Below are 9,681 nucleotides of genomic sequence, written 5' to 3'. Positions count from 1 at the left end.
CTTGTATGCGATTGATGGTGATGACTCCGGTGTTGGACACCATTCGGGAGGCCCAGGCAGGGGCCGTGATACCAGAGAACCGCAAGAGGGAGCAAGTGATCGGGCAGGTGTCTGAGTTCGTTACTGATATTCGAGGGCTGATGACCTTTTAAGGTCGGATTTGGGTGCCGTACACAGGCGGGACACGTACCATTCTGATGGAGGAGGCGCATAGATCGAGGTTCTCGATCCATCCCGGAGCCACTGAGATGTATTTTGATTTTAAGAAAGACTATTGATGGCCCTGTATGAAGAGGGATGTTGTGTGGTTCGTTGAGAGGTGCTTGACCTGTCGCCGGGTTAAGGCCGAGCACGAGCGTCTGCATGGCAAGTTGCAGCCACTTGAGGTTCCCCAGTGGAAGTGGGAACAGATTTCCATGGATTTTATCACCAAATTGCCAAGGACCGCGAGGGGTGTCGATGCAATTTGGGTGATTGTTGACCGGCTGACGAAGAGCGCTCACTTCCTTGCTATCAGTGAGAGCTCTTCCGCAGACAAGCTGGCCGAGTTGTATGTGAGAGAGGTGGTATCGCGTCATGGAGTACCGATCTCGATTGTGTCAGATCGAGATGTACGTTTCACTTCCAGGTTCTGGAAGAAGTTCCATGAGGAGTTGGGTACGAGGTTGCATTTCAGTACCGCCTACCACGCACAGACGGACGGACAGAGTGAGCGGACGATTCAGACGCTCGAGGACATGCTTCGAGCATGTGTGTTGGACTTCAGAGGAAGTTGGGACATGTACTTGCTGTTGGCTGAGTTTTCCTATAACAACAGCCACCATTCGAGTATTGGTATGCCTCCCTTCGAGTTGTTGTACGGGAGGAGACGTCGGACTCCCATTTGCTGGGGAGAGGTAAGGCAGCGCGTGATGGGTAGCACTGAGATAGTGCTTCAGACGACTGAGCAGATACAGTAGGTCAGGCAGAGGTTGTTGACAGCTCAGAGTCGCCAGAAGAGTTATGCGGATAGGCGACGATCCGAGCTTGAGTTTCAGGTGGGAGACTTCGTACTCCTGAAGGTGTCTCCTTGGAAAGGAGTGATCCGATTCAGGAAGAGGGGAAAGCTGGGGCCCTGGTACATTGGTCCGTTCACGGTGACAGCGAGGGTGGGCAGGGTAGCGTATCGTTTGGAGCTACCTGCGGAGTTGAGCCAGATTCATGATACATTCCACGTGTCTCAGTTGAGGAAGTGTATAGCCGACGAGTCGGCGGTGGTGCCGCTGGAGGATATTCAGGTGGATGCGAGCCTGAATTATGTTTAGAGACCGATCGCGATCCAGGATCGGAAGATCAAGGTTCTGAGGAACAAGGAGGTGCCCCTGGTTCAGGTCCAGTGGCAACATCGGAGAGGGTCCGAGCTGACTTGGGAGCCGGAGTTAGAGATGCGGGAGCAGCATCCAGAGTTGTTTGTCGAGCGAGACTTCGAGGGCGAAGTCTGATTCTAGTGGGGGGGAATTGTAATATTCGGATTCCCAGGCTTTCTATGTTATTCATTTATTTTGAGTTATGAGGAGGGACTCGACGAGTTGACGCCTAGACTCGTCGAGTAGGATCGCGTTTTGCTGACTGGATTAATGAAGGGACTCGACGAATCGATGGGTGGACTCGACGAGTCCGCGCAGTGGACAGAAACCCTAAATCTTTGGGCCTGTGCCCTATTTAAGGGTCCTTATAGCCCTCAATTGCGGCTACCAGTCCAGAGAGAGAAACCCTAGAGAGCTTGAACGAGTGGTATAAGAGAGAGAGCCTTTTTGATCCTTATTAGTTTGATTTTGCAATGAAGAAGGTGTTTCCAGCAAGAGGAGGTCAAGGGGATTGCTATTCTGTGGATTTCCAACTTGGATCTGCAACTTTGAGGTAGTAAATCGATCCCTTCTTCTGTTTAGTATGAGATCCTTGAATTTAGGGTTTTCTATACCCTTTTATGGGCTTGAAATGATGAGTATATTGTCCATTTGAGTGTTAGACTCTGGATCTGGACCTTTAGAGGTCCAAAGTGCCTTATCCAACCTGCTTTATGTTGTTCCATGGAAGGAATGATCTTAGGTTGCCTTTTTAGAGATGATTTCACCAAAGAGAGCCCTATATGTGTTGCATGAGTGTAAAGGTCGGACCTTTACGTGATTATTGTGAATGGGGAGGGGCAGATCTATAGGTTAGAGAAGCGGATCTGACCTCAGAAGGTCATTTGAGTGTTGCCATGGACGCTACTCGCCGAGTTCATAAGTGGACTCGACGAGTCGAGTCGGGGTTGCCCCGCGATTCGTGACAGGTGTAACCCATCGAGTGAAGGGATGACTCGACGTGCCAAGTGAGGTTAGAAGGATTCTGAGGACCTGCATGGACTCACCGAGTTGCCCATGCGCACTCGACGAGTCGGGTCAAAGTTTGACTGTTGACTTCAGTTGACCTTAGGGTTTTGGTCAAGCTGATTCAAGAGAGTTCAGGGAGGGGTAGGATGGCCTTCTACCCAATCTTTAGAGATGAGGCTATGAGAGGGTATTGATCAGGAATGTTATTCGTATGATAGGAGGAGGCTAGGTCGGGACGTCAAACACGAGAGTTTATTCGACTTCGTACGAGGTGAGTCTTCTCACTATACTGTACCTAGAGTGGTACCTATGTGTGACCGGAAGGTCTTATATGCTATGATATGTATGTGTTGTATGTTGTTATATGATATGGGTGTATTATGTATGTTATGAATGCTAAGGACCGGAAGGTCATTATGATATGGACCGGAAGGTCAAGATGATATGGACCGGAAGGTCATTACGGGTAGGACCGGAAGGTCTACCAGGGTTGTGGGACGGAAGTCCTCTGAGACACAGTGATCGGAAGGTCTTATAGCCTTGAGTGGCGTATGTGCGTATGTGGTATTTTGGGGAACTCACTAAGCATTTATGCTTACAGTTGTTGTGTTATGTGTTTCAGGTACTAGCGAGGATCGCGGGAAGGCGCCGGTATGATCCGTACACACTCATGGAGTTTATGTATTGAGATTCTGAGATATGTTTTGTTATGATAACGTTGGATACATTATGTTTTGATATTACCTTATGAATAAAAGTATGTTTTAAAAATGAAAAATTATTTTGGAAATTTACGTTGTTACGGTTTTGCAAAGCCTTTGTTTTCAATATCGTTTATGTTATGACATTGATAGTGAAATGAACACACAACTTATGTATTGTGTTTGTCTTTTAAGAGCATTATTTTTAGTTTTAATGCCATTTTTTATGGATATGTCTAAATGATATGGTGATATGTATATCATAATTGAGTGAAGATATTGCAGGGATTACCCCATATGTTATGGCTACATTTGTTGTTTGAAGCCATTGGAGAGGTTTCTTATAAAAATACAGTCATACATCCTTTGACCTCTTTTGTTTTGATTTGTTCTCTTTGGAAAGTTCATTTCTAAAACTGCTAATGGTTTTAACATGTTGATACCTTCAAATCAGGCTCGTCCCAGAGGTTGGGCGATAGAGGCAAATGTCCAGGGCCCTAGGGTTGTTCACTATTTGGATAAAACCGAATTATCCAATTGGACAATTTGGATTGGACTATTTGGTTCGGATATTCGGATTTTTGGATTGGATTTCACCAAAACCGAATTATTATTTTGGATTTCGGATTGGTTTTGGTTTATAAAATAAGAACCGAATAGTCCAAAAAAACCGAATAACAATTTATTGCTTATTTATTTTTAATATATATATATTATTTATTAATTTTATAAATTATTTTTTCAAAAAAGTTCAAAATGTTTCACCTAATAAAAAAAATTAGTATGCATTTTCTCTTAAAAGTGTTTTATCTATTAAATATTAAATTATAATATACGTTCCTAGTAGTTGTTTATAAATTATAAATTACAACTAAATAATTTGTTTTTGCTTCTTCTATAGAATTTCGATAATATTATAATTATATATCGTTTTAAAATGTTATGCCTTTTGAAAACCGAATTATAAAAACCGATCTAACCGAATTGTAATTGGATTGGATCAGATCGGATGTGAATTTAGTTTGGACAATTTGGATCCATATTTTGAAAACCGAAATCAATTTAGATTTACTTAATTGGATCGGATCAAACCGATCCATCCAAACGAACATCCCTACAGGGCCCATCGTTTAAAAGGACCCAAAATTTTTATATATTTTATTGTATACTAGTTGTAAAACTCATGTATTACACGAGTTGATTAAAGAAAATAAAATATTAAGATGTAAATAATAAGTATTTTGTAAAATAAAATTTTGAAATAAGGAATGAATGAATATATTAATTGCAATTTAGTATAAAATTTAGTACATTTGATACTTAACATATATAAGTATAAGTATTATGTGACTTTTTAATTTAAAAAATTGAAAAAAAAACCATAAATTGACATGTCGATATTATTTATTTAAAAAATATCACAAAATGACAAGTGTCAAAATTCATTAGAGATTGACATGTGGCAAAATTATCTTCATTTATTATACTAGAATAGGGTTAGGATTAAATGTGAACTTCAAATATTGTGTGAATGTATGACTAATTCTTATCCATCAAATTAAAGAAACAAAAGGTTGTGATCTTAGGGTGCGTGTTATTAACGTGAGATAGCATATACTATATAACCACACTTAATTAATTACAAGAATAAATTTGGCATTTTATTAAGAGAAAGAGAAAAAAATTAACTATATTTTAGGAAATTAAGTAAAATCTATTAATAAAATAATAATTAGTAATTTTGAAAATCAAATCGTTTATCATAAGATCAGATATTGAAGAATCTGCAATATTTTTTACATACTCATGAAAAATATTCATTCTTGTACAATAATTCGATTTATAAAACATGTTTCATTTTTTAGAAGTCAAACGATTTCATTCATGATTTTACACAATACCGATAATAAGTATTATATAATATTCACAAGATTTTACACAATACTAATAATTTGTTTATATAATACTCATGAAGCATGAAAATAAGACGATTTGACTATTAAAAAATCAAGAATTTACTTGAATCAGTTTCATTCTTTAAGAATCAAATCTCATTATAAAAATGTTTTCATTGATAAATGAGTTTCGACCCAGAAAATTAGTAATATGTATGAAACAAATTTCATTTTTTAAGAATAATTCATGAATATTGGATAACATATTCTTGAAGAATATATATATAGTATTATTTTTACACGGTACACAAAAGTTATTTGTCAAAACTATACATCAACTAGAAATTCTTGAAAAATATGAAATATTCTTTCTACATAAGCAGATTTTACATAATATAAAATATTCTTGAAGAATATATAGTAAATAATATATTTTGGGTATGAATTCTAAAAGAATGATAATGGTAAAAGAATATGAAAAAGAATGTGCATTCAAAAAGGACATAATCTCTATTCTTCAACAAATCTTGGACCTCCTAGAGCCACCGTGAACCACCCTTAAAGCATTTTTCCTTCTTCTTCTCGTTACGATATATACACTATTATTCTTCAATTTTAGTAGCATCGAAGGAGGACTGCATAAGGAAGGCTGGAGGATAGGTCTCCTAAATGTCTAAATCAAATGTCATTATCATGTTTAAATGATTTTCAAATTCTTTTTTCAAAACCATTTTATAATATTTATATCCATTAACCAAGTATCTATCTTTAAAAAATATTAATTATTCATACTTATGCTCATCGACTAGAAACCATCTACTAATTCTTAATCACATGTATATAAAAAAAATTAAAGAATGAAAAAGTAATTTCTTTTAATTTGACAAAAATCTATTTTGAAATGATCATTATCCTTTAAAGAACAAATCATTGTTCTTTAATGGACAAACAGATCAAACTTTTGTGCAAGAAATATATCGCATGCTCATCGGCAAAACTTATTACCGTAACACAAAAAGACAAGGCTAGACAATAACCCATGTGTCGCTTTTGAAAAGTAGAATTTTTGCCACAAAACCCACCTGAAAAAGTACATTTAATTGATTTATTTAAGAAAAAATAACGAAACCTAAAATCCTGCCGGAGGTGAGCTGCCAGAGGAATGCTGGAGGATGCAACTCCGGTTCGTTTCTCCCTTGCGGCGGCACAATTTAATATCATATCCTAATACATATGTATAGACGTAAAGTAAGTGATCTAATTATATTTATTTATATTTATATTTAATATTCTGTAATTTAAGGATTCTTACTTTAAGTAATTAAATCTCATTAATTGATATATAATCAAATTACCATCATTACCATATTCGGATATTTGAAATGAATGGACAGGACGTTCACACGGTATATGGAGATTATATATATATATATATATATATATATATATATATATATATATATATATATATATATATATATATATAGCTAGGTTCATTTGTTTAAACTAAGTATTGTGTTATTATATGCATAAATGTGGACCAATCAAAATTTAAAATATAAATAAATAATTAAATAAATAAATAAGGGTAATTAGGTAAATTTATAAACAATTTCCCTAAATAATTTCCTATAATTATGCTAGTTGATTTTAACCTAATTTATTCCCTTTTAATTACCACCGACGTCACTTTGTAAAACCTTACGGATTCGATTGAAAGGGAACAAGATCGAAGGAATCAGAAACCCCTCCTTCTTCTCATTCGCCCCATCCACCTGCTGCGACGCTATCACCGTCTCCGGGGCTTGACAAGGCCGAAGCATCGATGACGTGTAGAAGCAGCGAAGGTTCAATTGTTCTTCGCTGGCTGTGAGATGCGAAGGAAGGAGGTCTGATGGCTGCTAATCTTATCGATTCGCAGTCGGTGATGGCCTCCAGGGTTCGACTTAGGCCGAAGAAGAGGAAGGGGAAAGAAGCAGAGACGCTTCTATGGAGTTGGGGAAAGGGAGTGAGAAGCGAAGGGGAAGAGAAAAGTGTGTGGGGTTGGACGATAAGCCACAGCAGCTTCGGTAAGGGGTTCGGTGTCAGCTGCTCGACGGGAGAAAAACAGATGTGCGAGAGGTGTTGCTCTGAATCGATAACAGGTAAGTGCCTTGTCGTTTCTTGTTCACTCTTTTCTTTTTGTTTTGACAAAAGCTAATGAAGGAGATGAAAGCAGGTAAAAAAAAAACGATCCACTGATGTGTTTGGCTTTAATTTTTGATAGGAGAAGGAGAGGGAAGAACAAAGGAGGTTTGATACTCCTTTTGCTAATGAAGGAGGATGAAAGCAAGCCCATGGATGATGGAGCCCAAGGATGTAAGAGCCATTACAGTGTAATCCAGTGCATCTGCATAAGTTAAAAGCTTGGTGAATGGCAATGGTTGATCGTTCAAGATTTCTTTTTCGTCATCTACTACTTCTTGTGTGTTAACTTTCTTCATTATGCTTGCAGCAAAGTTTGAGACTGGTAAAATCAACTTGTTTTTGTTATAGTTTACATCATTACATGGTTTATATTGATTTAATTACATACTGTAAAGAAGCATCAGAGAATCGTGAGTGCATATTCGATTGGGTTTGTAGAAAAAAAAGAAGGTGACAAATATATATAGAAGGAATTCAGCAAAGGATAGATATTTGATCAGGTTTCTCTATGATCTCTTTATACAATTGTGAAATATGATCTTTTTCTACAATTGTGAATCAAGCATTGGTGATAAGTTATTAATTTTTATCAGGTTATGGGTTTGATTGTTTGACAGGAAAGAAGGAAGAATGAAGAACAAGAGGGAGCAGCTGGTGTTTGGGTGGTCTGAGGCTAGCAGTGAAGAAAGGAGTGCACGTTAGTTCAATTCAGAATGGGTTGTTTGCTCTCTTGATTCAATTGATGATATTGGTGAGATTCCAATTCTATTGGAATGGAATCATGAATTCCAATTCTGTTGGAATGGAATGATGAATTCCAATTCTGTTGGAATCACAGAAGTTGATGCTTGAAGAACGGACCACAAAATTGAATCGGACCACATTATTCTTTTAGAATGTATTAGTCGTTGTTAGATTTTGATGTTTTCTTTCCGGTTTTGATTGTTTTTTAAGTTTTATTCTTTAACAATAATGTAATTATTAACAAGTTTTACCCGTATTATATAAGAAATAATGTATTTTTTGTTTTTATTCTTCTAGTGATTGTTCAAGAATTTGTTATTCTACAAGAAGTTTTTAAATTCATGATCAATAAATAGGTTCAAGAATATTTTTATTATTTATGGTTCAAGAATATTTTTAATTTTGAATATACTCATAAACATATTCTGTCAGAATGTCCGAATTAAAATAATTATAATTCTTAAAATCGGATTTTTAAAATTAATAGAATCTACGATCCCTTAAAAAATGCAATTTTCCTTTATTAAATCTATGTTAATTGACTAAAATACCCTTCTAGTTAAACTAAATGATATTTTTCGATTATTTTTAATTCAATAATATGTATTAATCACTTTCTTAAAATAAGTAAAATGATTTGCCCATATTTATGCATACAATAACACAATAATTAGTTTAAATAGAATAACCTAGGCCAATATATATATATATATATATATATATATATATATATATATATATATATATATATATATATATATATATATATATATATATATATACTAGTTTATAAACCGTGGGAAGCACGGTTATAAAATTAATTAAAATTTTATAATAAAAATTTATAATTATTAATCAGTGATTTTAAATAAGTCATTTTAAATAAATTATTAATTAAGACATATATATATAGAATTTTTAAAGTTATTATAACTTCAAATTTAACATATAATTAGAAAATGTAAATTTGAATTTTGAAATGAGTTGTCTAATATATCTACATGACACATGACATAATATTAAAGAGGAGTTGTATTAGAGTGACACTTGGCAAAATGAGATTAAAACTATTCATTTATTAAAATTATATATATATATATATATATATATATATATATATATATATATATATATATATATATATATATATATATATATATATATATATATATATATATATATATATATATATATAGGGAAGGGTTATTTGGAAAACAAAAAAACCCTAAAAAAACCCTAAAAATCATAAAAATACATAAAAAAAATACTTAGAGATCACAAAACTTTTTTTTGAAAAAATCGCAGCTTTTTATACAAAATCGGTGAAAAAAATTTCGAAAAAAAATTTTGATTTTTTATTTTTTTTCAGCGAATTTTAACAAAAACCTACGATTTTTTAGAAAAAAATTTCAAAAATATTTTTTGTGATCTCTAAGTATTTTGTTTATGTATTTTTATGATTTTTAGGGTTTTTTTTGTTTTCCATAGAACCTAAACCTATATATATATATATATATATATATATATATATATATATATATATATATATATATATATATATATATATATATATATATATATATATATATGGGAAAAGTGAATATACCCTTAAGGGTATATAAGCTTAGATACCCAAACTCATCATAATACATCGTTTTGTTTGATATATTCATTATAATGTTGTTAAACTTTAATCCCTAACTTGATTTACTTTCAAGATTTTCAAAATTTCACTACAATCTTCCTCTTACATCACATTTTTTTGCCGAACACCTACTTGGCTATATAAATTATAATTGA

Source organism: Lactuca virosa, chromosome 1, assembly GCF_052849685.1.
Source record: "Lactuca virosa cultivar CGN04683 chromosome 1, Lactuca_virosa_CGN04683_v6, whole genome shotgun sequence".
NCBI lineage: Eukaryota > Viridiplantae > Streptophyta > Magnoliopsida > Asterales > Asteraceae > Lactuca > Lactuca virosa.
This window is presented reverse-complemented; position numbering follows the sequence as displayed.